This window comes from Chamaea fasciata, unplaced genomic scaffold (assembly GCF_029207755.1).
Source record: "Chamaea fasciata isolate MVZ Bird 193981 ecotype frontalis unplaced genomic scaffold, bChaFas1.0.hap1 SCAF_31, whole genome shotgun sequence".
In the NCBI taxonomy this organism is placed as follows: Eukaryota; Metazoa; Chordata; class Aves; order Passeriformes; family Sylviidae; genus Chamaea; species Chamaea fasciata.
The window spans coordinates 1469521-1496601 of NW_027094116.1; the positions used below are offsets into that span (position 1 = coordinate 1469521).

General features: G+C 55.9%; 1 protein-coding gene across 7 annotated transcripts in view; it reads right to left on the minus strand.

The window, feature by feature from the left end:
- The window catches only part of MEF2D (myocyte enhancer factor 2D), a 75307-nt gene extending 48964 nt beyond the window's left edge, over positions 1–26343 (minus strand). Inside the window, exons 1-2 of one of the 7 annotated variants that reach the window (XM_066206776.1) lie at positions 26262–26343; positions 978–1046 (exon numbers count right to left, since the gene is read on the minus strand). The gene's annotated coding sequence lies outside the window, so the exon portion shown is untranslated. Of the gene's footprint in view, positions 1–977; positions 1047–25816; positions 26089–26261 lie in introns of those variants that run through there. The other 6 variants (XM_066206780.1, XM_066206782.1, XM_066206775.1 and 3 more) reach the window with 6 other exon arrangements.
- Between the last annotated feature and the right edge of the window lie 738 nt (positions 26344–27081).

Here is a 27081-nt window from a genome sequence, read left to right on the forward strand (position 1 = left end):
GTGGGGAGCTGCTCTTGGTTTCTATCGGCAGATGAAGCCCTTGGTTGACCTTGCAGAGGACAAAGTGATGCTGCCCCCATCTCCCATCACCAGGCCTCCAAATAAATTACCTGCCCCCTCTCCAGCACTAAAAGCCATCACAACCTCACAAAACTGCTCACTAAGCAGTTGTGACAGAGCCCCCTCCGTTCAGGAGCTGGGCATATTATTTTTAAAAATCTTTCCTTTTATTGATTTCACTCTCAGGTACAGAAGATGCATTACATGAAACCATAGAGCCCTCATAAACCAGCCCGCAGTAGTGTCTGTACCACAACCTCACTGCAGACACAGGAGACACAAAACATTTACTGTAAGAGCAATAAACAGGCCAAGAAGGTTGAAGAGGAAGAAAACTTGGACATGAGGCCCTCTCCCAGCAGCACCTTATTTCAGAGGAATGCAAGGGACAAAATAACAGCAGGTTTGGCTACACTGGGAGAAAACAGGGCAGGGAAACCCTCCTTTGCACTGATACACGGGGCTGTGTTGCAAAACACCCAAAAAGCCCCAAATCAGTGCTGTGGCTACAGCTGGGAGCCATCAGAGCTGTGCCAGATGAGGAAGTGAAGGGGAAGATGGGCAGTGGAGAACAGCAGTGGCACCCACTGTTGGGTGCCACCTCCCTGCCCTGCTCTGGGGGCTCTGCTGTCCCATCCCGCACAGCAGGACCTGTGCAGAGCAGCTGAGCAGTGCACAGTGCAGCAGGGTGTTCCCTGTGCCCTTCCAGCACCAGACCTCACTGTTCCTTCTGTCCCTGGAGCAGGGCTGCAGGGTCCAGTCGGCACCACTGTGGGAGCCTGAGACCCTTGAGCTGCATCCAGCTGCATCCTCTGTGGGACCCTCTGCTTACTCCCAGCCTGCAGCAGGGGAGACACATGCGGCCAAGCAAACCCAAGGGGAAGGCAGGAAACCAGAGTTTGAGATTTCCCCCATACCTGCTACGCAGCCTCCTGCATCTTCTGCTCCTGCCAGGGATGAGCTGCAGCCACCACTCCTCAATCCAACTGCAAAGACAAAGCAAGCAGCTGTCAGGCTGAGGGGACAGAGGCAAGAACAGGACTCCCCACATGTCCCATCCAAGCACAGCCAGATGGAGGGAACACTGAGGGGAGCCCAGTATCCCCTGCAGAGCTGGCTGATGGGACAGGGGCTGCAGGGTCCCGCCCTGCACTGCCCTGATCCTTAGCATCACTGCAAGGGCCATGCAGCCTGGGTGGACCTGGCCAGGCACCTACAGGGATCCAGGGAACCAGGAGCCCTGGGGCTACGCAATGTGGAAAGCATCCCAGTGACACCAGAGGGAAAGAAATTAAAGAGTTCAGGAATGAAACAAAGCATAAACCAAGTTAACACTGGGGATGTGGCCCAGGACAACAGTGTGGCCAGCAGAAAGTTGCTCAAAGTTTAGGTGAACTTTGTGGGGTTTTGGGAAGATTCCCATGCACATCCCACAAGAAAATGCACTGACCCACTTGCTCGGACACTCTCCCAGGGAATGCACGCAGCAAATGTGCTTGGCCTGAGGAGAAACTGCCATGTCTCAGAAGGAAATGCAGCTCCTGAACTCATCCCACTCACCACTGGGAGATGGGAGGAGACCCATGGGGCAAAGGCCAGCAGCTTCAGCTGCCTCGTGCTGGTCATCTACTGGTGGTCGCAACCATCTGGCACTTGTGCAGACCCCATCACCACAGCACACTCCCATGAAAGGAACGATGCTGAACAAAAGGGAAACTGAGGCACAGAGGCCAGCACCCACTCTTCAAACGCACCACGAGCTCCCAAGCTGCAGCCTCACCCCCAGCACCTGCAACAGAGCGAGGAATTGTGCTCAGCTTTCCGGCGTCCTCATCCTCCGCTCCAACCACAAAACCAGCCTTCCTCCCCCGGCTGCCTCCCCTCCCACAGCCAGCTCATTTCCTGACATTACAAAATTCAGCCTGAACAAATCCGGAGTGAGGAGCGCGTGGCTCCGTCCGGGGCTGCACCTTCCTCTCGCTCCCGAGGAGCCAAGCAGAAGGGACACCCCTGAAGAGCCAAGGTGCAAGCAGCTTTCCAGCCTCAAACCTCACAGCACTTGGGCTGGTTGCTGTGAACGGACCAGTCACGAGGATTCCCTCATCAGGACAGACAGATAAGTCTGTCTTCTACAACGGGGGAGCAGCAGGGACAAGGATGGGGAGCTCCAGCTACTGCTACACTTGTACCCATTACTCCCAAACCAACCTGTCACCCCCCAGGACCACTCTTTTATTTCCCTGAATAAAACAGTGTCCTGCAGAATGACTGACCACCTGGAGACAGGGACACCCACAGAAGAAGCACCACCTTGCAAGTGCCACAACTCCCAGCCAGGTCGAAGGAAGTGGTGTTTATTGCAAAGGGTTTCTCAACGGGTTCCTGAACCTCCTCTTGGTGTCCGAGCAGCTCTCACTGGTCCCAGCACCGCAGTGCCTTGCAGGGCTGGTGGCAGAGCCACTTGGGGACCGGGGACCACAGGCTAGGCTGAGTGGAGGATGTGGCCAAGGTCTGTGCCCCTGCTGGCTCTGCTTTGCAGGGCTTGGGGTCAGCTCTACAGCCCACTAGGATGCAATGGGGGACATGTGGCCAGGCAAGATCTCATATGACTGTACACAGAGTTGTTTCCTCTCAGTGGGAGACGCCGCTAGATAAGCTAGGAATGCCCATTTCCACAGGCTCCAGGATGTCCATGGTGCCATGGGACAGCCGGTACAGCCACGCAGTCACCACTCGCAGACTCTTGCACTGACAGAACTGCCCATGGCCGGTGGTTGGCAGCAGCCACATTCCTGGCTCCCATAGCCCACCAGGCCATGAGGACAGTGACTTCTGGAGAATACCTGACCCCACGCAGCCCTTGGCCGTGCCTCAGTCCCCAGATCGTGACAACTACCAGCAGTGCCGCTGCCAACCCAATCCGGTAGATGAGCTGCACCTTGTCGGGCCAAGGTGGGGAACTCCAGGGGGAGCAGGATTGGTCTTGGGGTGTTCAGCCTGCAGGCAGTTCTGACTGCAGGGTTGCAGCCCAGTGTCATCTGAGACAGGGATGAACAGCACCCATGGGGTGACAGTCCTGAGGCCCCAACCCTCTCCAGCCCAACAGCTCCAGGGCTGCTTCACGCCCTGCCCAAGCTGCAGAAGCTGTTGCCCTTTGGAACTAGTGGTACATCCAACACCAGCAAACCCCAGTGAACCCCTAAGTCCCTATTTTGTAACATTTTGAGCTGGTACAAAGGAGCAAAGCCCCCACTAACTGGCACTGCCAGCTCCCTTGTCTGTCCATGCACGTCCTTTGCCCTGCCAAGTGAGCATCCTGGCACTGCTCCCAGAAACTCTGGAGTATTTCAAAAGGTGACCTGCACAGTGAGAGCAGGCCCCCGTGAGGGGCGGGGGCCTGGTCAGGCCACTGGCCGCCCCCAGGGCTCCTGGGCAGTTCCCAGGTCTCACCACACCACACACATGCTTTCAAAGCCTTCTTGTTATAAACAGAGAAATGCTGCCCAGGGAAGAGGAAAAGTATTATGTTTTCAAAATGTTCTGTTATTTTATAAGCTGAGAGGAAGAAAACACCTAGAGGAGGGATGGAAGAAGCAAAGGTAAGTGAAATCCCCTTTCTGAGTGAAAAAAGAAGGGACGAGAAAGGGGTAAAGACAAGACAATCTTTTTGTCCAGCTTTGGGGCAGAAATTCTGTTCCTACTTGAAAACCAAAGCTTTGGTTTCACAAGTAACAAACCAAAATTCCTGAAGGCAGAAGAATGAGGGGAACCTCCTGGAACCCCCATTTTTAACTGATGCAGTTAGGCTGGCACAACCTGCCATGCAAAGGCAGCAGATGCTGGGAGCTGCTCCAACCAGCCCAAATCCTCCATCCTGGAGGATGTGCAGGAATGGCTTTTGGTGACTTCCCTAGATATCTGCTTAGCTGATGCTTAGCAACTCCTGTGCCACAGCCAGTTTTTGCTTACCCCCTCAAACACGTACATATTCCCATATTTGTAACTCCCCCAAATATATATATTCCCATACACATAGTCCTCTCAAAATACACATATTCCCATATATGTAACTGTACCCACCAAATATACATAAATATTCCCATATGTATAGATAAACCCCCAAATATATATTTATTCCCAATGTATATAAACCCCAAATAGATACAACCTCTACCTACATCATATATACATATAATACTCCCAAATAAATAATCCATGGCCACTGCCATGGAGACTTCCAAGCATACAGCTGGAAAGTCAACGGGAGATGGATGGGCAGAATAACCAGCTGCGGAGCCAGAGGGGCCAAGAGGGAGGCGCAGATTGCAGAGGGGAAGAGCCGCGACCACAATCTCTCCTTCCTCTTTTTTCATGTTTCCTCCAGCAACGGGCTTGGGGCTGCAAACATTTGGATGCCAAACCCGAACTTCCCCACCTCAGGCTGCCAACTCAGCCCACCACTCTTCTGCCAGGTGCTCATGGACTCCCACCCCAAACCAAGCAGAGCCCAGACCCCATTGAGCAGAGCTGTGCCATGTCAGTCTCAAGGAGTCCCAACAACAGCAAGGAGCAGACAAAATCAAAAATAAAATAAAATATTAAAATAAGAAAAAAAAAGAAAAAAGGGAAAAAAAAAAAAACCAGCCCGTCTCCATTTTTCTCCATTTTCGCAGCAGACAAACTAAAGCATCTCAGCCATGGCCCAGCCTTCAGTTTGCACCAGCCACTGGGAATATCCCCAGGGTTTAATTAGACCTGTTGAGCCTTTTCTAGTTGAGTTTCCTCTGGCTTGACACCAAGAGGTGGAAAGGAATAAACTGGGAGAGGTCTCACTCCAAGCAGGAGCATGGGGCAGGACAGGCTGGCAGTTAAACACAGTGAGGAACCGCAGTTCCCAACCATCCAGTGGTGCCAGAGTCACAGCAGCACAGCACCAGGGGCTGTGGAAAGCGGGACAGGTGGGGGCCAGGAGGAGGAAATCCACCTCCATTGGCATGGGAGGCTCAGCTGCCCAGCGCGACAGTGCAGCGGCGAGCAGTGACCAAGAACCATGGAACAGGCCAGCTGTGCCAAGGGCTCCACCACTGGAGCTCCTCCAAACCCCACACAGGGATGGGGTGAAGGTACCCCAGATCAAGGCAGGGTAAGAATTGTGGGGGCTCCCATCCCTGCTCTACCAGGCCACCTTGCAGAGGCGTTGCCTCACAAGGGTCCCAGCATGGCACCAAATCCAGCCTCTGGATTTGGGAAGGGGAGCTGGAAGTCACTCTCCATGCTCGCTGAGCCACGCTCCAGGAAGGTCAGAGCAGCCGAGTGGAACAGCTGCCACTGCAAGCATTGCAGCAGTGGCTGCTGGTCCTGCCAGGACCTAGGGGACATGAAGGGGTGTCAGGGGGGCGGCACAAGAGCAACCGTTGGAGCCGCCGAGTTTCACTCTCGCTGGCTGAGTTCCCCTTGGGCAGCAGAGATGCAGAACTGAAACCTCCAGCTGTATGGACGTGGGGGTGGCTGGAGGTGCAGGAGGGCTGGGGACCAGCACAGCTTTCGGAGCAAAGCCACGCACCACCACACCAGTGACCAAGGGGTGCTGGGGGAACCAGGGGAAGCATAAGACGAGAGGCAGACAGGGATTTCCTCTGGCTCACAAGTGCCCATCTTGCTTCTGCCCTCTTTGCTCAGCTGGGCCACCCATCTCCTTGCACCCAGCACATCTGGTGGGAGCAGAAATACCCCTGGACATGCAGATACCCACACCTGGGCAAGCTCCAGCTGGCATGTCCCCACTCCACGAGCCTGTCGAGGGGCTGACACTGCTGCAGGACAGTGCAATCCCAGTCCACTGGGCAAGTGCTGCTCAGCAGGACCATGACTGCCTGCATGGAGTGGTCCCAGCACCAGCAGCACCACCTGCATCTCCTAGCACAGGGAAACTGAGGCACAGAGGGGGGAAGCAAACGGCAGAGCTGGACACACAAGCATTCCCCAAACCCCAATTTCCTCCCCCCAAGCAAGCCACTCACCTCCCTCCTTGTCCCAACCTGCTGACACAGCAGCACAAGGAAGACCCTCAAAACTGACCCCAGAACCCCCAAGGACATCACGGGAGCTCCCATGAGAGCACAGGGATACCAAGATGTGGGTGCCCCGTACTCAGAGCACCTAGTGCTTGCCCTCACCCCGGTGACAGTGACAATACTTCAGGCCACATTGCCACCTGCTGGCACCAGCCCTGGGGGCCGAGGGCACTGGCACCTTCCTTGACGGGGACAGCAAGTGGCTCTGTGCTGGGTATCAAGCCTGTGTCCAGGTTCGGGTACAACGGGCCACTGCCACATCAAACTGGAGCAGCCACTGCTCACTTTCCTGAACTAACTTTATCCAACTTCATGGCAACCTGCGACAGTGCATGTGCAAGCCAAACCCATCCTAGAGGTGCCAAGAGGGGCTGCAGGTGCTCACACCCCCATACTCTCTGGAGCACCATGTGAAAGTGCTGCTCCAGGGATGCAGGAGACGTCACAGCAGCAGTGACAGCTGCTCCAGATCTGCAGTTCCAGCTCCTGCTGGCATTTCCAAGGCAGAGGTAAAGCAGACACGGCACCATCACCTGTTTTGCCCCTCAGAGTCCCCACAAGCCTTTCTGATGCCCCAAAACCTCTCCTGTCCGCTCTGCCTCTCCTCAGAGGCCAGGGATCCAATTCCCACCTGTCTCTAAGGCCATGCTCTCTCTTCTGTCACATGGGGGGATTGATCCACTGCCACTGCTCTGCAGCTATCCATGCATCCAGCCATCCACATTTCCCATCCACACAAACCCCACGCGAGGCACGGGGAGTGGAAATCCCACCTGCACACATGCTGACATACACGAGCAATTCATTCCTGACACTCCGTGGCCACTGACCAACACAACTGCCCATGAGTTACACAATCAGAGCCAGAGGAAAATCAAGACAGAGTGTGGTTCTTCAACACACACATCGAGAGCCGCCACTGTCCCTGGAGGGCAGCAGGACTGGGAGGCCCTGGCATGGGCAACAGGCAAAAGGAGCAGGTGTGTGATGCTGGAAGGGACCCCACCCACAATCTCATCCCAGCACACCTGTACATACATCAGCACCAGCCTGGCCACCACCAATGGCCTCGCTGCAGGCAGGGGTCACACGTTTGCAGCACCAATATGGATCCATGTGAGCAGCTCATGGAAGGCACCAGGAGCTGCCATGTGTGTGCACAGCATGGGCAAAGCACACGGCGCCCTGGCAAGCGGGTGCCAGCTCCTCTCACCTCCCGCTTTGGCAAAGATCCTGCGTTGGGCAGGTCTCCAAGGACCCCATGGGAGTTGCCCCAGGCAGACACAGCACTTCTCCCTCCCAGAGCCTGGGAAGCCAGCCACTCTGGGTGTCTCCACCCTTGCTGGCATTGAGTCCAGCTCAGCCCCAGCCCCAACCCTAGCTCTGCCAGACAGGTCCAAACTCCAGGGCCACAGGGTGAGGTGTGGCCAAGCAGCATGTGCTGAGCCAGGTGGGAGAGAGCACAGGACACAATCACCATCACTAAGAGCAACACCCAGGCCCCTCATGGCCTTGCTCTGCCATCACCTGAGCCAGGAACCGCCAACCATGGGGACCTTGTTCATTGCCGCGGCCTCGGCAGGTGGCTCAGGCTACCACCGGTCACTCGGCCTGGCCTCTCCCCATGGAAACCAAACAAACACCATCACCTGTGTCCAAAACTTCCAGCCCATCCATCTCCCCGCTCTGACAGATGGTGGCAGGTCCTAAGACACCTCTCAGCTGCAGTTGGGTGACATGCTGAGCTGGCAGAGGGCTTTCCCCGTGTGGGCTGCCAGATGATCCCCCAAAATCCCTTCCAACACCACTGCAAAGGCAGAAGGAGGAGGTGGGCACATGTGAGGTAGGGGCACCAGGCAAACCTCCCCCTGCCCCTTGCTGCTGTGCTCACTCCAGGGAACAGGGACAGATCCTGGCTCAGCCCTGTGGCCCTTGCTGGAAGCTGAGAGCTTTTTTTAAACCTGTTTATAAGGGCAACTCGAAAACAAGAAAAGAGAGCTCCTTGAGGGGAGGGGAGGGGCTCCATGGTCAAACACCAGCACCTGGGAGACTCACACTTCATTCTGGGTCGTGCTATGGCCCCTCTGGTGTGTCCGCAGTGGAGCCAGCCACGGCCAGGGCTGCTGCCTCCAGCACCCTTCAACAACCCCTCCTGGCCCTGCCCCAGCACCCAGCCCAGCAGTGCCAGCCAACGACAGCAGCACCATCAGACAAACCCCTGCAAGCAGCTGGAAAATCACCTGGCACAGACAGATCTGAGCCAGAGTCAGGGCTGCTCGGCCTTGGAAAGCAAAAAGGGTGTTCACCCCACAGCCAGTGTGCAAACCCTGACCCCTCACACAAACTCAGAGTCCCGTGGCTGAGCATGGCTCTTGACTGGCTGCAAAGGCAGGGTTGCATCCAGAAAAGCAGGTGTCACAGATTGATGGAGCAAGGCTTTGCCACCCAGCTGCCTCTGAAAACCCAACAGGGGAAAACCCCAAGCCAGAGACAAAATCATTCTTGGGGTTACCCAAATCTCCCAGTTCAAGCCCCAGCTCCCTTTGCATCCTTGGCAAACCTCTGTGGGGAGAGCGCCTACTCCCCAAACTTCAGATCCACTATTGAAAAAAAAAAACAAAAAAAAACAAAAACAAAAAAACAACAAAAGATTAAAATATTTCTCCCCAGTGAGGTGCAGAGAGAAACACTCGCACATTCGGTGCCGTCGTCAGCAACTCCTACACCACCCCCCACGTACACCATTGCAAGGGGGGAGCAGAAGGGGGGTTTATAGGCACCTACAGAGAAAAAATAAGATTTTTGCGTAATTTGGTTAATCAGTCAACCGAACCGCATGAATCCATAGGAGACTGTCCTGCACTCCCCAAACAACTCAGTCGCCCGTGGGGCAACAAAACCTCCGTGGCCGCTTACAAGCATCACCTCCCTCCAACAGAACCACAGCAGTGGCCCTTGGAAAAGTTCCAAATCCCAAATGCTGCTCCCAGTTTGAACATACTGGCAACAGCAAATGCAAATAATAAATAAATAAATAAATAAATAAATAAATAAATAAATAAAGGGGGTTTATCAAGTCTTGGAATGACCAGAAAAACTCGTAGTGCTGTCAAAGGGGACCCAGCAGAAGCGCATGGACCTCAGTATCCTCGGTGCCTCTTCCCCTGAAAACCCTTCAGCTGCTAAGGCAAAGTTCAGAGGGGAAGGGAAGGGAAGGGAAGGGAAGGGAAGGGAAGGGAAGGGAAGGGAAGGGAAGGGAAGGGAAGGGAAGGGAAGGGAAGGGAAGGGAAGGGAAGGGAAGGGAAGGGAAGGGAAGGGAAGGGAAGGGAAGGGAAGGGAAGGGAAGGGAAGGGAAGGGAAGGGAAGGGAAGGGAAGGGAAGGGAAGGGAAGGGAAGGGAAGGGAAGGGAAGGGAAGGGAAGGGAAGGGAAGGGAAGGGAAGGGAAGGGAAGGGAAGGGAAGGGAAGGGAAGGGAAGGGAAGGGAAGGGAAGGGAAGGGAAGGGGCTCACTGGCCCAGAAGCCAGTTACAACAAATGGAAAGTGTTTTGCTTTTTAATCTCGTGATTTTTTTAGCTAATCTCTCCTTTGGAAAGGAACAATCAGCTCAGCAGCAGGATGCTGCTAGGGGGATAGAGCACGTGTGGAGTCCCAGCTGGAATGGAAACTCAAGTCCTTGCTCTCCAGTCCTGTCCTTTTTGGGTGGATTTATCCTGTTTTTTTCTCAGAATGACTGTACAGGGGATGAGAAACAATAGCAAAACTTTGGGAAACTTCTGAACAGGGGATTTTGCTGTGTTTCTGTCACTCTTTTCTGAAGAGGGGAGTTTTCTCTTTTCAAAATACTCTTTTCACTTTGAGTTTTTCACTAATTTGCACAGGAGGGTTTGGAGGTGGGAAAACCCTCCCCAGCCCCTGCAGATCCTTCTGCTTCTGTGGGTTTTGCCCTCCTTGGGAGAAAATCCAAGTCCTATTCCTCACCCGCCCAGAGATCATGTAATCACAGAACTGTAGAATCATTTTAGTTGGAAAAGACCTTTAAGATCATCAAGATGATCCTTTTCCTGCTGCAAAGGAAGTTCCATTCTGGGGAAGTTCATAAAAATGAGAAGTTTTCGAAGTGAAAAGGACTATGCACACTCAAAAATGGATTTGTTTCCTTCTCCAGCCCCGGGCAAGACCTCGACAGGATCCAGCAGAAGGGGAAAACCAGACCCAGCAGTCCAGGAGAAGGCAGGACCCTCCTCACCCGCCACCACCAGACAGCACACCGGAGCTGGGAACCATCTGGAACCTCTTCACCAATCCAGACTCTCCCAAGCACGTGGAGAATCAGAGGAGGGAGGAGGCCGTTGGATGCCATCCCCAGAGCCCATAAATTACAGCAGGGAACAGAGTTGCATTTGCCCTATTTCTTATCTGCTTGGAAATTGCGCTGCTTTCCCAGCTGCAAAGGCAGCTCTGTTCCCAAGAATTTCAGCAAAGCCATGACCTCTTTCCAGGATCATACAGTATATGGTGGCAGGGAGCCAAGGCTAATTATAGGCACAGGAAAAGGGGAGAGAGGCATTTGGAAAAACTCTACCTTCCCAGCCAGGGGAACAGGGCAGCACGGCCACAGCCAAGCCCCTGAGGAGAACACCCCAAAGCGCTGCAAAACCAGGGAAGGAGGGCGAATCCCAGGGATCCAGTCCTCCTGGACTTCACTATCCTCATTTTCTGGAAAGATGAAAGCCAGCATAAATCTCGTCTCGCAATACTTCACAATTCCAGAGTGCTCTGGTGTAGAGGGGAAGCCCCTCAGGTGGAGCAGGACCCCCACTGCCCCGGCACAGGACAAGCGTCAGTACAGCACCGCCCCAGCCACAGCAAGAACCAGAGTCTGTTAGTTCTAAATCCAGAACCTGAATGGCTTGGGTTCCCTGCAAAGACCCCCTCTCCCAAAGGTGAACAATGCCATGAGCCCCTCAATGTGCCCTTGTGCCCCAGCACTGCCCAAAAGCACGACCTGCAGAGATGCTCCCCAACCTGGAGGCAAATAAACGTGCATTAATTTAAACGCCAGCCAAGGCTCTCAGGCAAAGCCACGTGCAGGCTTAGAGCCGAGTTCATTGTCACTTGCTGAGCAATGTCACAGGAGCCACCTCCCTCCCCCGACCCGCTGCAGAAGTGGACAAGGACATGGTGACACATGTGCCCACGAGACCTTCCGGCAGGGAGGAGGCTGGGCAGGAAAGCACAAAACAGGCAGCAACTCTTTTAACCACCAACCACCTCTTCAGAGCCACATTTCTGTACAAAACAAAACTTGGGGAAGGTAAAAATCCCACCTAATGTTTTCTTTGAGACAGGAAAAAGAAAAGCCAGGAACCTTCTCGCTTGCCGCAATGGTTTTCATTTTCCAGCAAATTAACTCGAGTCTCGACTCTGGCTGCTGGCAGATCCCCTCCCTGCCTGCTCACTGCCGTGTGTGCCTGCGCATGTGGGAATGTGTGGGTGTGTGGGTTTTGTTTTGCTTTCTGCACCGGCTCTGCAGACCATCTCCTGCTCTTGCTGATCGCAGCCTGCAAGGCTCGACCCAGCTCCATTATCTGGCAGGGCGGACTTCCCACTTCTCCAGCTACAGCCTCATGCGGGGCCACTCTCCTCCTCCAAGAACTTCAAGAAACATGGCTTGCAGGTATCCCAGCCCTCTGGGTGCAGCAGAGCTGCCAGTCACTCCGAGAAGGTCCATGCCTGGAGGGGAGGGTGCCAAGGCTGGGTGCTGCAGAGTGCTGGCACGGCTGTGCTCCCTGGGACAGGGGACTGGCAGCACCAAGCGGGGCACCAGCGCAGCCTCCCAGCAGGAGAGCACCTCTCACTACAGGAAGGAATCTGCCTGGGCATGCCGGGTCCAACTGATGCCCTTTTCCAACTCTACAGTGGCAGTGGGAAGGGGGCTCAGCGCACATCAAGTTTGTCCCGCTCCTGGTGAGACTCTTGGGATCACCTCTCGCCAGCTTCCTGGATAATAACCCCAATTAAAACCCTGCCCCAGGCACCTGGCCCCAGCGCTGCAGGTGGCCCCAGAAACACTCCAAAGACTGACCAACCCTTGGTACAAACCAAAACCAGCACTTTCTACAAGATACCCCCCATCCCAGCTCCAACGCTCCTGATGGGCACACCAAGGCATGGAGGGGAAGGTAAACAAAAACAACTTCCCCACAGTTCGTTCGCACTGTACCTCCAGCACCCAGCAGCCACCCCAGCAGCAGGATGGAGCAGACACACTTCCCCGCAGAGCTGAGCCCACCTCACCGGTGCTGCCGGCACATCCCGGTGGAGCACGTGGCCTCGGCAGGGCCGACACAGCCCCTTCCCACCCGGCTCCGCAGGCGCCGCCACGCACGGCTCAGCCCTAACGGGATAACAAGCTCACAATGAGATCCTAATGAAGGATTAGCGAAATACAGTTTAAAGAGATTAAGGCTGGGTGCAGCACTGAAACTTTTTTATTTATTTAATTTTTTTCCTGAGAACCTAGCAGAGGTGAGACACAGATTACAGCCAACATGGATAGAGCTGGCGTTCGCCACTGGCTCCAGAGACTCGGGATGGTTTTTGCATCACATATCATATTCGTGCAAAGAGAGGCCAGGGCTGTAAAAAGGATGGAGGAACACACAAAAAATGGCTCGTGGCGCCTGCAAGCCCTGCCCAAGGCGCTTCACAGCCAGCCAGAGGCTTCCTTCATCTCTCTCCTCCCACACCAGTCCCTTCCCATCTGCATCCCAGCTGCGCCCAATACTCTTGGTCCCGCTCATAATGACTGTTGATGTTATCCGCCCGAGCCAGAGCCTTCCAAGGAGCCCCAGGGAAGCAGGTACTCAACTCTCATTCAGGGAAAGTTATTAATAGTAATTTCTTGGCTCTACGCAAACAGAGCAAGAAGTCAGCCCTGGCCTGGAAGAGCTTGGCGTGACTGCCAGCCCCACGTGCTCTGAAAGGTCAGGAGTCTGGTTCGCCCCCAAATCAAACGAGGATGTTTAAAATAGAAGGCAACACATCTGGGGCTGCTTTTTGGCTTGTTTAGACCACTCATATTTTTTTCTGCAACCACCAACACCACAAATTTTCTCCTCCTGAGAAAGGGCAACGTGACTGTCACCCCATCACGGGAATCCAGGAGTGGGAATTTGCTAAACCAGCCCCAAGAGTGCTAATGCTCAGGGGAAAATGGGCAAGCAAGGCTGGTGCTGGGGGACAGGCTTGTCCCACGAGCAGCCTCATTTCAGTCAAGTCCTCAGAAGCCACGCGACAAGAGGGAGGTGGGGAGCTGAGAAACATCCCTGTTGAGAGACTACAAAACAAATCAAATGAAGATGTTTGGAGCAGATCCAGATGTTTATTAGTGACGCACATGGAGGTATAAATAATTATCCGGTAGGAATTTTGTTCACAGGCAGCTCTCCCTTATCTAATCAGATCTCAGTGCGACATGGCCCCAGCCTCCCCCTGCTTAAAAAGTCTTGAGAAAACCAGATGCAAAATAAAAAAACCTCACTAGGGGCACCAATTTAATCCCATTAATCACTGGATACTGGGAGCAGAGCTGCCAGCACTCAGATCTCATCCAGGCACAGCTTAAGGCAGGATTTTTTTCCTCCAGCAGGAGCACTGGCAGAGGGTCAGATCCTGCACAAGGGTGCAGAGACGGGCCAGGAGCTGAACCCTTGCACGCTGCCCCATGGCCAGCACCAGGCACAGGTAAAGTGGCATCTGCGAGGACAGGAGCCACCGTGGCATTGGCTGAGCCCCTCCGCACCGAGCCCCTCCGCACCAGTGCAAGGAGCTGGACAAACTCTCGCCTGTAAGAAACCAACTGCTTAAAATACACTGGCCAACAAACTCCTCCCTTGTCTGGCTGCGTGGTACCGACTGGCCTCTCCAGCGCCCGGACACTGCAATTACCTAAAAATAAACGGACCACAAACCTCGAGAGGCCAAACGGCTGAGGGGGATGAGGATGGCAGGGAACATGCCCCAGCAGTACCAAGCCTGGCTGGAGGGACCAGCAACCATGAGCGGTCGTCACAGCACCACCACAAAGCCCAAGCCCAAGGGTTCGCATGCAACCAAAAAATAGGCAGAAGAAAGGCTTTAACAGCTCAAAAACACCACCTGAGCTGATTTTTCCCAGCCCTTAGCATCACCTAGCCCATGAGAGGTGCCGGCCCACTGAGCTGCACCACCACTCCCGGCATTAGCAGCCCCTCACCCTGCCAACCCCCCACCACCAGCATTTCCGATGGTCTTCCAAAAATTTAACCAACCCAACCCACCACAGGCGAGGCTGCAGAGGGTTTTGCAGAGGCCAGAGAGGAGCAGTGTTGGAAACTTACTGTAGGAAATTGGCCGCTCGGCTCCAGCTCCTTGTCCCTACTGGTGGGAAAGTCTATAAATCTCTAATAAAGAAAAAAAAAAAATCCCCTCCCATTTTATTCCTTCTCTCTCCCCCTTTCCAAAGAATTGCGAAACTGAGAGGGCAGCCAGGGCTTGGATTCACAGCATTTCTGAGTTCCTACAGAGTCTGGGCTCCCTGCCACCAGCAACAGCGGCTCTGGGGGTGTGGAAAAAGGGAGGAAAAAAATAAAAAAGAAGAGGAGTAAAAAAAAAATATTAAAAAAAAGTCCTGTTTATTTTGGGGGATGAGAGAAAAAGCTCGCACAAAGCGGGGTGGAGGGGGAGCAAGGCTCTGGCACTCCTGCAGGCACCACCCGTTTGGGAATCAAAAAGGCTTGGTTAAAACACCTCAGCTTTGGGTGGGAACACTGAGCTTGCAGAGGATGCTCTTTCCCAGACTCTACATGGGCAATAAGCAATCTCATATAGAGAGAGGCAGCACCTCCCAGAGCAGCTGGACCCCCCCAAGGGCACCCATGGGTGCCAGCAGCAGCTCTGCCCTGCCCTGCCCTGCCCTGACGTGGCCCCGGGTGCTGTAAGGGGAATTACTGAAGACAGGCTGGAAGAAAAGCCTGCTCCAGCCGTGACCCAGATTCCCCTCCAGCCTGATCCCTCACTGAAGTCATAATCCTTGGAGGGCTTCTGGTCTTTTTTTTTTTTTTTTTTTTTTTTAAATACATCCCTGAGCGTTGCCATGGTGACGAGGGGGATGCTATAATTTCAGCATTATAGACTTCAGCGCGAGAACAGGAGGGAGAAGGTGGTGGAAATATGGATGAGGTGCACTGGTAATGCATCTAGGGGAAAAAAAGAATTAAACAAAAAAGAAAGAAAGAACCAAGGCAGTACCTTGGCTTGGGCAGCAGAGGCTGGAGGAGCAGAGCCATGTCACAGCTGATGGGACGCAGGGGATCATGGAATCATGGAATAGTTTGGGTTGGAAAGAACCATAAAGATGGTCTTGTTTCACCTCCTGCCATGGTCAGGGACACCTTCCACTAGACCAGGTTGCTCCAAGCCCTGTACAACCTGTCCTTTGGCATTTCCGGGGATGAGGCAACCTAGGTAACCTCTGCCAGGGTCTTACCACCCTCAGAGGGAGGAAAATCTTCCCAATATCCCACCTAACCCTGCCATCTGTCAGCGTGAAGCCATTCCCCCCTTGTCCTGTCATCCAGGCCCTTGTCCAAAGTCATCTCCAGCTCTCTTGGAGCCCTTTAGGCACTGGAAATGGCTCTAAGGTTTACCTGGAGCCTTCCCTTCCCTGGAATGGGGACCTGTCTCCTGTCCCTCAGCCAGAGTACCCACTTTGGGGCATCACAGGGGCAGCAGCTTCCCTGGGCATGGATACTCCAGATCCCACAGGGCTTTGGGGGATGCAGGCTGCCACCCTGCCAGGACACAGTGATGAGTCCTAAATCCCTCAGAAAACCTTGTGGAACCCGAGGCGGCCCTGAGCAAGAACACCCTATTTTGGGGTGGCCTTAGCCCGGCCCACCACAGCTCAGCACCCACCCAATGCCAAAACTTTGCAAAGAAGCAGCTCCAAAAGAGCTGCCCTTCCCTTTGTACCTCTATTTCCTACCACCTTTCCTTTCCCTGCTTTGCCCAGAGCAGGCTCCCGAGGTATCCCATCGCGAGCAGGATGTGGGAGACGCTGTGTTCCTGTCCAGCTCTCAGCTGGGATAAAACCCACCACCGCCCGTGTTTTTGCAAGGGCATGATATACCTCTGGGTGTTCTTAACATCACAACACCTTGGTTCAGTCCTAGAGAGCCCCTGGGCTGGTGTCTGTGAGTTTTCAGGCTGGTTAGGTGCCCTACGATCCCACAGGAGGGAGGAACCGGGAACCCAACAGCTTCAGCCCCTCCAGACCCTAGGGACCTCAAGCTGTCCAGTGGCACAGAAATAGCAAAACTGTTCGAACAGAAGCCAAACCAGTTTTAGCCACATTTCCACCCTGCCTGCACCCCTTCCCGCCCCACTGCCAGGCACTGAACCGGCACCTGCTGTGACGAAAAATTTCCGAAAGATGCACAAATAAATATAAGATCATACACAAACACCTCTGCCCAAACCCAGACCAACAGCCCATGACCCCATCACAAGAAAGACGGGCTGCCAGGGACTCACGGGGTCCCAAAGGAAGCCACGCCGCCCTGGGGGATGCCAGGTCCACACCACGCGCAAGTGGGGAGGTGAGAAAAAGCTCCGGTCGGGTGCGCAGCGCTTGGCACCGCGTTCTCTGGCCATGCAGCCTGCACCTCTCAGCCTCTCTGAGGGGTGGGAGTGAGATCCTGACGGCAAAACCCAGGTGGACAGTGTCAGGGGCACTGAGGCAACACTGTCTCAGTCCTGCACTGGAGCCCTGGTGCCTGGGCACAGCTCAGCGCGGATCCTCGAAGGGCAGCGTGATGCTGGGACAAAAGGGTCTCCTGAGCTCTAAAAGCCTAAATAAAACCACAGCACATCACTGCAAAATGGGAGCTCCAGGTCCAGGGTGGCAGCGAGTGCCAAGGAACCCCCACCAGGGCTCAACGCGCTCGCTCCTCGCTGCCAAAAAATCTCGTATACCAGTGGAAAAAATATCGTGACTGTTTTGTTTCCGTGCCCGAAGAGGAGCCAAACCCCCAAACTACCACCTTCAGCATCTGACCTGTCAGGCCTTGGGCCATCAGGGCGCTTTCAGACGTGCCCCCAAGCTCCAAATTTAGCCTCAAAGGTATTTATCTCTGAGAAGCTAAAACCAAAGCTGCATTTGCATAACAAAAAGACCCCGATGATGCTCGGTGCAAGCGCTGCTGGCAGGGGAGAGGACATGCAAAGCAGCCTCTCTCGACAACCAAAGGCGCTGAAGGTCACCCAGGCAGATGCTGAGCTCACCGTGGCTGGTCCTCTCCACTGGAAAAGACAAGGCAAGAACATCTTCTCATAAGGAAAGCATCTTCCCAACCTTCCCACTTCCACCTGGTCCAGCTGGAGCAGCGCTCTCCAGCACAAAGGCAGGTGTGAAATCCTGCTCACTGAAGCACACACTCACATCTGGCCCTAAAGCTGAAGAACCTGAGGGCAACTTACAGGATTTTTCCAAACTCTCTCAATCTGTGTTGAGAGCTGGGCTCACCATTTTCCTCTCCTGGGTGCCAGTGGCTGGCACGAGGACAGGAGGCTTTGTCTCCTCAGGAGCAGTGCCCACGGGGAAGCAGGAGGCGAGGAACCCAGACCCTGGCCTTCCCCCAGCACCACCCGAATGCAGCTCCCACGACCCCTGGGGCCCCCAGGAGCAACCAGGAGCTCACCCCAGCAGGACCCCCACCCCTCCCACGGGAGCAGGCGGAAGGCACAGCAGCTCTGTGCTCAGCTGTCTGACACGAGGTCAGCACCTGCTGCCACGCTGTGCCCGCAGCTCAGCCCAGCACCTGTCCCGTTGTTTTGGGACAAAGTCCCTTCGGGAACTGGCGCCACCCGACTCCCCGTCTCCTCCTTATCTCAGACCAACTGAATCCCCTCCTGCCCTTCCATCCCCACAGCTCATTCAAAGCTCAACCGTACCAAAACCCCAGGGCATCACAACGAACCCAATAAAGCATCGCTGTGCCCCAGGCCGCCCCAAGAGCCAGATGTTCACCTCTCACCCCCCCCACAAGGAAACGCCAGCTCAGGGGAGAGGACTGATGGAGGAGCAAGAAGCAGCCACCAGCTGCCGCGGGAAGAGGCCTTGGCTGCCTTCACCACCAGCATCTTGCTCCAACCATTTGTTCTGCTTCTATTTTCGAAAGCGCTGGGGCTCAATGCTCCACAGATCCCAGCCTCCCTCCCAGCCTCCCCACTGCCGAGCAAGGCGACAGATTTCTGCTAAGAGGTAACACCAGCTCCACTCCCCATCTTGGCAGCAGCATCCACGCAGGACTGGGGATATTTTTGATCGAGCGAGCCGAGAGGTGCTAGTTTCCCCGGCGGCTCGTTGCCGGCGCGTAGGAAGGACGGCCATACCGAGTCAGGGAAGGTTGAGGATGGATCCGTGATTGATCCCTGTGCTTAAAACCCCGGAGATGGGGCGTCAAATCCTCCTCAGTCATGCAAAGCAAGATGTCCAGTGGCACATGGAGCTCTCTGGGAAAGTAGCACCCAAGGGATGAGGCTGGAGATGAGGCCTGACTCTGGCTGCATGCCAACCCCCTGAGCCTTCTAGGAGCCCCCACACTAGTCCATGCTCTCAGAGGAGAGCTGGCATGCACACACTGTCCATGTGATCCCAAGTGCTACTCCTCACCGGAACACTTGACGGAAAACTGCCCCAAGCCCACATCCAAGTAAGCCCTGCCTTCACCCAACCCTTCCACATCCTGTTCCAGTTACTGAAATAAATTTGCTGCTACCGCAGGGTTTTCCTCGGGCCAGAGGCATGTCTCCAGGGAACATGCGGTGTATCCCTTGGGATAAACCCGAGGGCTGGAATGAGATGATTTTTAAGGTCCCTTCCCACCTACACCATTCCAAGAGTCTGTGATAACTGTGCCTAGAGGCACCTCCTCATCTCCATGACCTCCCCAGTGGTGCCAGCACCAGAGACACTTGGTGCCACACAAACACTTCCCTTTCCCCCGTGGTTCTTCCAGCAAGTTCTGAACTGGTCCAAGCGCTGCGTGTCAGGCTCCATGTCCGACAGAGCCAAAGCCAGAGCTCCCTGCAGGGGAATTCTAAAGGCAAAAAAATCCGCACACCGTTCCCAGCAGGAGGAGGGTGCTTGTGGCAGAGCCAGCCTCCAGCAACACGGGGATTTTAACAAGCTGTGGGGTCTTCAGCCACTCCAACCTGCCACCCATCATCAAGCCGAGCAGCACCAGGGTCCCCACCCAGAGGAGGTGTCACGGGTGCCACAGGACACCGCAACCCAGGCATGGACACCATTCCCAACCACTGGCACTTGGACGAAGCATGCTGTTCCTCCCAGGGCTGGCAGCTCGCTCAGGTGCCAGCAAGAAGCCTGCGGGTACCAGGTCCACAGGGACATTTATCACGATACTTGGACAAAGCACGACAGCTCAACCTTCACCTATAGTTACACAGACACACAGCCACTCTCTGCCTCTGTATGCTCAAAATGGGTGAAAAACACCCATTTCTTGGCCGTCCCAAGCCTGCAGAAGGTCCTTCGCCATTGCTGCTATTCCCTGCCCCAGCCCCTCATGACAGTAGTTTATCTCCTGCTCCCAGCACTGAGCCCAGCAGCTATGGGGCAGGATGGTCTTGGTGACTGCCCGTGCAAAATAAAAAAAGGCTGGTCGGTCAAAATATTTTGTCCACATTCTTTATTGTGATTTTTTTCTTCCCTGCCAGTGGAAACTCCTGCTCCAGCACCATGTCTCAAGGTTACTGCTAGGGGTGGGGGAGGATTTCAGGTTTTACAACTGAAAAATTCCAGACAGAAACCCAGAAACGTTGCCAGTCTTTCACTGAACAGAAGTTCTTTATCCAATTAATTTATTTAACTTTTTTTTTTTACACTTAATGCAGCAGGTTTAAGTAAATTCCATCTTTTTCAGCCCGTCAAATTTTGTCTGCATTGAGAGAAAATTCTCACTGATGCCATTAATATTTCAAATTCTCAATTTCTTTTTTAAGGAAAACCAAACCAGATGAATCTGACCCCACATATTTTCCCCACCTGCATGACATGAGATGTGTTCCTGAATATGGTGCCTAGCGATTTTTCCCTGAAGTCCTCCAATAATTAGAAGGGAAAAAATTTAAGGGTAAAAAGAAAAATTTCATCTTCAAAAAAAAAGAAAAGAAAAAGGATGCTTTCAAAAAGGATGGAGGAAAGTCACTTTGTTCCAAAAGGTACTTCTATTTAAAAAAGAAGATGAAAACTTCCAAGCAGGGCTATTTATTACCACTGCTTATATCCATCAATAACACCTTACACCTGAAGCTCCACCACATCCTCCGGAGCAGCTAACCCCAGGCCCACAGGTTCAGCAGCCCCGGGGCCGTAAGCTGCAGGATCCATCACGCAGGAGATGCTGATAATCCCCCTAAGGCAGAAGGAGGAGAGAGAAGGAGGAATCCCACTAGGAATCCTAAGATGATCCCTTGGCAGCTCTGGGGTGGGCTCGGGTCAGGGACCTGGCCCCACGGGCAGGTGCCACTTCCTAAATCTCATTACTACTTTCTGGGAATGGAAAAAAAGGTAAAAAAATAATTCAGGAGCCATGGATTTGTCTTGCCTCCTCCCCCCCAAAAAAAAGGCTGATGCAATAGCAGTGCTGCAGTAGGAGGCCACCCTTCCCCACAGCCCCCAGCTCCCCACCCATGCCCCAGGCAGCTCAGCTGGGGGGGCTGCAGGCACCTCCTCCTGGAAGCGGTTTGGGCTTTGTGCCGGACGCTTGCAGGAAGCTGTCTGAAGCTCTGGAAAGAGAAACAATTCCTCCTCCTCTTCCTCCCTGCCCAGAAATAGGTCATTTAATTACCCCCTTTCCAATCCCAACCGCCACTGACTCAGGACAGGAGGTGGGAGTGCTTCCACCCTGCGCCGGCTCATGCCCAGCAGCAGCCCAAAGCCACTGTGCACGGCTTTGACCTTGAGCCATTGTGCCATCGGGACTGGGCTGTCAGGGCACAGCCAGCACAGATGGCAGGGGCTCAGCTCCCCACCTCTGCATTCCAGCTAGTGCTGGTCACTTAAAGCAAGGAGGGCCGGGCCATGGGTGCTGCCGACCCCGTCCACACGCAGCCACGGGCAGGGCCGTGCGCCGCCTTCGGGAAAACCAAGGGCTAATTGCAAGCTGGGAAATCCTACGTGTCCTGCTCGGCACAAAGAGTGAAACGTGCCGCCCTGCCATGGTCCGGTCCAGTCCAGCTGCTTCGGGATGGGACACCACGGTGGCTCCTCGGGGGTGGCTGGAGCCTGACACACCCCAGCACAGGCATCATCCCGCCCTTCCAGCTTGTCCTCACCGTGCACAGCAGAACACCTGCCTGGCAGTGCTCTGGCTGCTCGGGCTTAGCCTTTGGCAGCAAAGGAGCAGCACCACACGCCCGCTCCGCTGGGGACTGGAGGGGCACAAAGCTATTTAAAGTCCCATTGGGCACCATGGCAGTACCCAGCACTGGGAACAGGCCCCAGCAGCTGCTCCAGCATTCCAGCACTCAATCATAACCAGGACAATCACCGTGGCCAGGCCCCTCCGGGTGACACAGATGGTGGCAGCAAGGACCCACCACCACTGCATGCACCTCATCTCACTGCCCCCTTTTATACATGGGAAGGTGCTTACCTATAGCTCAGAAGCAGCCTGGGAATCGTAGAGCAGCTGCTGTGTCCCCCCAACCTTGTCGTGACCCACATGATAAGAGGCCAAAAAAACTGTTCCCATGCAGCTCAGAGACTCAAGTCCCTCAAATTTTGAGACCCCATTTAAGAGAAAGCAAACCTAGACCCCACCCCCCCAAAATAAAACACTCCAAACTGGAGTATTTATCAATTTTGCTCTCCACGTGGGCACTTTTTTTAGGATTTTTTGAAGGATGCAGGCTCTTGTCTATTTTGCAAGCAGTGGGGAGCTACAGAAGGGAGACACCAAAAGTGAGGGGAAAGGAAAAATTAAAGAAGAACCACAAGCAAAGCAAAGTGGAGTGCAAGATGCAAACCGACAGATCCGGGGAGGCAGAGCTGCTGGCAGGCAGACGGCGAGATCCATCTTGAAAGCAAAAGCAAACTGCTGCTCACACAGGCAGAGGGAAAAACCTAGAGGTCTTCAGCACTGCCTGAGCTCTGATCAAACAAAGTGATTAACAAATCTCAGCTTTTTATTGAAAGCTTCTCTAATTAGAGGAAAAAAGGAAAGGAAAAAACAAAATCAAACCCCCAAAATTCACACTGAGTGGTGAAGTCCCAGTGTTGGGGGGAGGTGAGGGGGTGATGCACCCCACAGTCCTGCTGGCACAGGAAGAGCAAGCACAGCCAGGGGCACCCAGCGCTCACCCCATGGCACCAGCACGGCCACACGTTTCCGTGCCTCCCCAGCCTTCTTCCTCCCCCCCTTCCTCCTCCTCACTTGCTTTCTGCTCACTGCGTTGGGCTCAGCAGCAGAGCCAAACCTTCCCGGGAGCAGGACTGTCATCTACAATAGAGTCACCTCTGAACTCGGGACGGCTCAGCCTCCAGGAAGTGCCAAAATAGCGATAAAAATAAGAAAGAGCCCCTGGCCTGAGGAGTTCACCCTCCGAACAGATGGGACGGCAGCGGGGTGAGGCAGGGGGATATTTTTAGCTCTAGTTGCAGATGGGGAAGTCCAGCACAGCATCGACACGGCAGCCCCATCACCACCCGTGCAGCTCACCGTGGCTTGGGTCACCTCTGTGTGCACTCCCGAGTATTACCAGGATTTAATGGGATGCTGCCTGCTCACTTCCTAAGCCTCAGGCACCACCTTGCAGGCCAGCTCACACCATCATAGCTCCACACGGCATCTCACCACCACTGCCGGGGGCACCCAGGGGGGCAGCAGTGCTCCGGGGGAGCAGAGTCAATGTCAGCAACCCACACCCCTCTCCCTCTTTCCCCTTCGTTCCCAAAATGGTTACATCCCTGCAATCGATCACAGAGGAGAGATGCCACGCAGCACCCCACAGCAGGTTCCTCCCAGTACGCTCCAGGCGATGCCAACCTGACCCTGGGAAGCACTCTGGCTTGGGAAAAGCAATTTCTTGCCCCTCACCACAGATGCTTTTTTAGGTTCGAATGACTCGCCCAGGGTGCCAGACGCATAGCTTGTAGCTGAGCCCTCCACACCTAGTTGAAGCCCTCCTGCTCCTTCAGGATGTGCCAAGCAGCATCTCCCCCCCACCCTCACATCCATCCTTCCTTCGTGAGCCAGGGCCTGCACCAGCATCAATACCTCCCTGCCAGGCAGCTGCCGGCACCAAGCTCCAGGCACACGCCAGCACCACGGCAGCTGGGTCCCACTCCCGTACTCTTCATCCAACACTTTCGGCTTTGTTCTCCCTCTCACAAAGCCGCCGTGAGGCTGCCCTGGCAGCACGAAGGGACCTTGAAGTGGATGCAGTTTATGACCATATTTAGGCTCCTTTATGTTGCCAGAGTCACAGTAAAGGGCTGCAGCATTAAATGAGACTCAGACCCCACTTGTTTCACTTGGCAGCCTGGGAAAAATCTACCCTGGGTGACTCCAGTACCGTCCATGCCTCCGCCCTGCCCGCTCAGGGACAGCACAAAATAGCAACAGCCCTTTCCAGCTCTGCAGTTGCACTTCCCAAGAGGAGCCAAGAGCCCCACAGCAGTGAGGAGGGGGGGATTAAACACATTAACCACCTCCCCCATTCTGAGAACACCAAGGCGTGGGGAAGCAAAGGGACATGCCCAAGGTCACCTACTGACAAAGCCAGCATTTCCCAAGGTCCCAAGAGCCCCCCAGCAGGACTGAGCACACACAGGGACGTGACCACTCAGCATGAGGAGCCCCCAAGCCGGTTTGTGCCAGGGAAGAGCCCAGGCAGGAGTGGAAGCCCCGAGCCACCTGACACGGGAGCTAAATGCCCCTTCAACATGAGCACGTCAAATCCCTGCTGCGGCGAAGGCACCAGTGAAACCTGAGCAGTGGCCCCCACCACTGAGGGGACATTGGCCACCTGCTCAGAGCCGGCACAAGTGCAGATGCCTCAGCTTGGCAAAGCTGCGACAACTGCAGGGGCTGAAGGGCAAGGTGGTGGGGGTGGAAAGGAGAACCCATGAGGCCCATCCAGAGGTATGTGACCTTCAAGAGCCCATGGCAGTGATCCTGAGGGCAGGGCAAGCAGCTCACTTTGGAGCTCCAAAGAGACAGGGGCAGCTAAGCACTCCCAGGTCAGGGTCACCAGCACCAAATCAGCTCAGGGAAGGAAAAAACATATCAGAATAACCCTTACCTACACCCAAAACCTGCCCTCCTGGCCTGATGAGCATCCCCGCTGCACTGAGGCCAGCACAGCCCCTTCCCCGTCAGCAGCAAGATTTCAGGCTGGCTGTCCTGGGACCGCGGTTTGAGAACACCCACCTGGGTGAAGCAACGCCAGCCCAAAAATCCATACACAGCCACACACTGCGGGAGGAGGGGCTTTGGAGGGACAGGATAAGGCCTTCCCGGGGTGGGGGCAGGCAGAGGTGCTGAGCTGAAGTGCCAGGGGAATTTGCACCAGCACAGGTGTCTCAGTCCCTGCCCAGACCCCTGCCCACAGTAAGGGGGAGTCGCCAGCCAAAACCGCGTGGCAGCTCCGACACTTGTGGAGGATGAAGAGGAGGAGACAACCCAGCTGGTGGCCGTGCAGAGCTGGGGGTACCACGGAGCTCCACGGGTGCAGGGGGAAGAGCCGCGTGTGTGGCATATGCGTGTGTCTCACTGACGGTGTGCTGCTCTTGTGCGTCAGGGGAGAAAAGCAAAATAAATTAAAAAAAAAAAAATAAAAACCAGCGAAAAAGCCGGAAGGGTTTGGGAGCTGCAGGGAAGGGATAAGCTGCGGGCCAACCGGGGCCACAGATGCCGAACAGCCGCAGATGCCGGATGCCCTGTCACCGCATCCCTGCTCAGCATCGCCCGTCCCTCTGGCCAAGGAAGCGCTCGGCACCCCGGGCAGGCCGTGGCAGTGCTGACGCGGTTTGGCCCCACCACGACACCCTGCTCCGGCCGCTGTCGGATGGAGCCGAGGCGCTGAACCCCCCCGCCCCCCCGGACAAACAATCCCAGCTGTCGGCTCCGGAGCCGGCGCACGGCCAAGGCATGGACGCTCCGGGACTAGTGTTACCGCCGGCTCTCCCAAAATCTGCTCTTGCCAATCAAACCGCAGCCCCCACCGGCACCCGCAGCCTCGCCGGCGGGTCCCTCCACAGTCCCCATGTCATCACCCTATGTCCTGCCAGGGAGGGCACCCCCCAGCTCCCGAAATCCACTGGGCCCTGCTTCTCCCTGGTTGCCGCCAGGCCACAGAGGGTCCCATTTGGGGGTCGACGCAGTGTTGCGGGTGGGCTCGTGGTCTGTCACCACGCGGGTCTCACGGGGACATTGCCCACCGCTCCGGAGCGGACTGGGCACCCCCAGTGCTGCCCCCACCCCACCGGCAGCACCCAGCAGGACGATCCCCGTGTGCCGCACCCGGCACCCGCATCCCCCCTTGTCCCGCGTCCCCCCGTGCCCCGCGGTGCCCCGTGTCCCGCGTCCCCCCGCGTCCCGCGCCGCCCTCACCTGTCCCCGCAGCGCCCAGGCCGAGCCGCCACCTCTTCCCCTTCCTCCCGCTCCCTCCTTCACCTCTGCACCATTTTGGTGACGGTTTGTTTTGAAGCCGAGGGGGGAGGAGGAAAGAGGGGGGCGCGGGGGGAGGATGTGCCACTGCCGCCGCCGCCGCTACTCCCGCCCCCGCCCATCCCCGCGCCTCGGGGCGGCTCCGTGCGGCGCGGGGGTCGGGGGGGTCCCTGCGCTGCCCCCACCTCACACACAGCCGGGCGGAGAGGAGCTCCGCGCCCCCGCCCCAAGGCCGCCCGGGGAAGGGGGGAGGGGGGGGGTTCTCGGAAGTAGCGCCAGAATCGCGAAACGTTAAAAGAAATCAAAAATAATTAAAAATAACAATTAGAAGGGGGGGGGGGGGGGGGGAAGCCGACAGCCAAGAAGCGCGAGAGCGGGAGGGACCCACCTGAGCGGGGCGCGGACCGGCCGCTGCCGGGGCTGCGGCGGAGCCGGCGGGGAGCGACCATGGCCGGGCCCGGCCCAGCGTCAGGGGCGGCGGCGGCGGCGCGGGCGGCCAATGGCCGCGGCGGGGGGGAGCGAGCGGGGCCGGGGTGGGACCGGGGCCAAGGGGGGCTGAGCTGGGGGAGCCGGGGCCTAGCGGCGCTGAGCCGGCCGTCGAGCCAGGCCCGAGGGTGCGCTGAGGCGGGGAGGGGGAATCGCAGCCGGCGGCGGGGTGTGCTAAGCCGGGACCTCCCCTCTCCCACCCTCAGGGTCTGGCCTGGCCCCACTCGTGTTCCCCAGGGTGGGCAGGAATGTCCGGCCCAGCCCCGCGGCCGGAGCAGATGTGCCGGGGTGGTGCGGGCATGGTGGGTTCTGCCCCAGCTTCCATGGGGCGTCGGGCTCAGCGCAGTGTGTCAGTGGGGTCCACGTGTCCCTAAAGCTACGCAGGTGACATCAGCTGCCCGTGAAGGTCCCAGTTCTGCTGCCAGGACGCTGGATCCAGCGCTCGGATGCAGTGGAAGGTCCCAGTTCTGTGTCCGGCAGCGGCACAGAGCCCTCCTGGGCACGATGCTGTCTGGTGTGGCCGAGCACAGCCCAGGGGCTGCTCCTGCCTCTGGCGTCCTCACTGCACTGGCTTCCCGGGGCTCCCGGCCCTGACCCGGCCCTTCCCACAGCACCAGATCCTCAGCCGAGTACATGGCACTGGGCTCCCTGTGCTCCTGGGTAGTAGGGCCACGGCTTCCAGACCCTGCTCCAAGCCGGGGCTCTACATTCCCAGCTCCTAA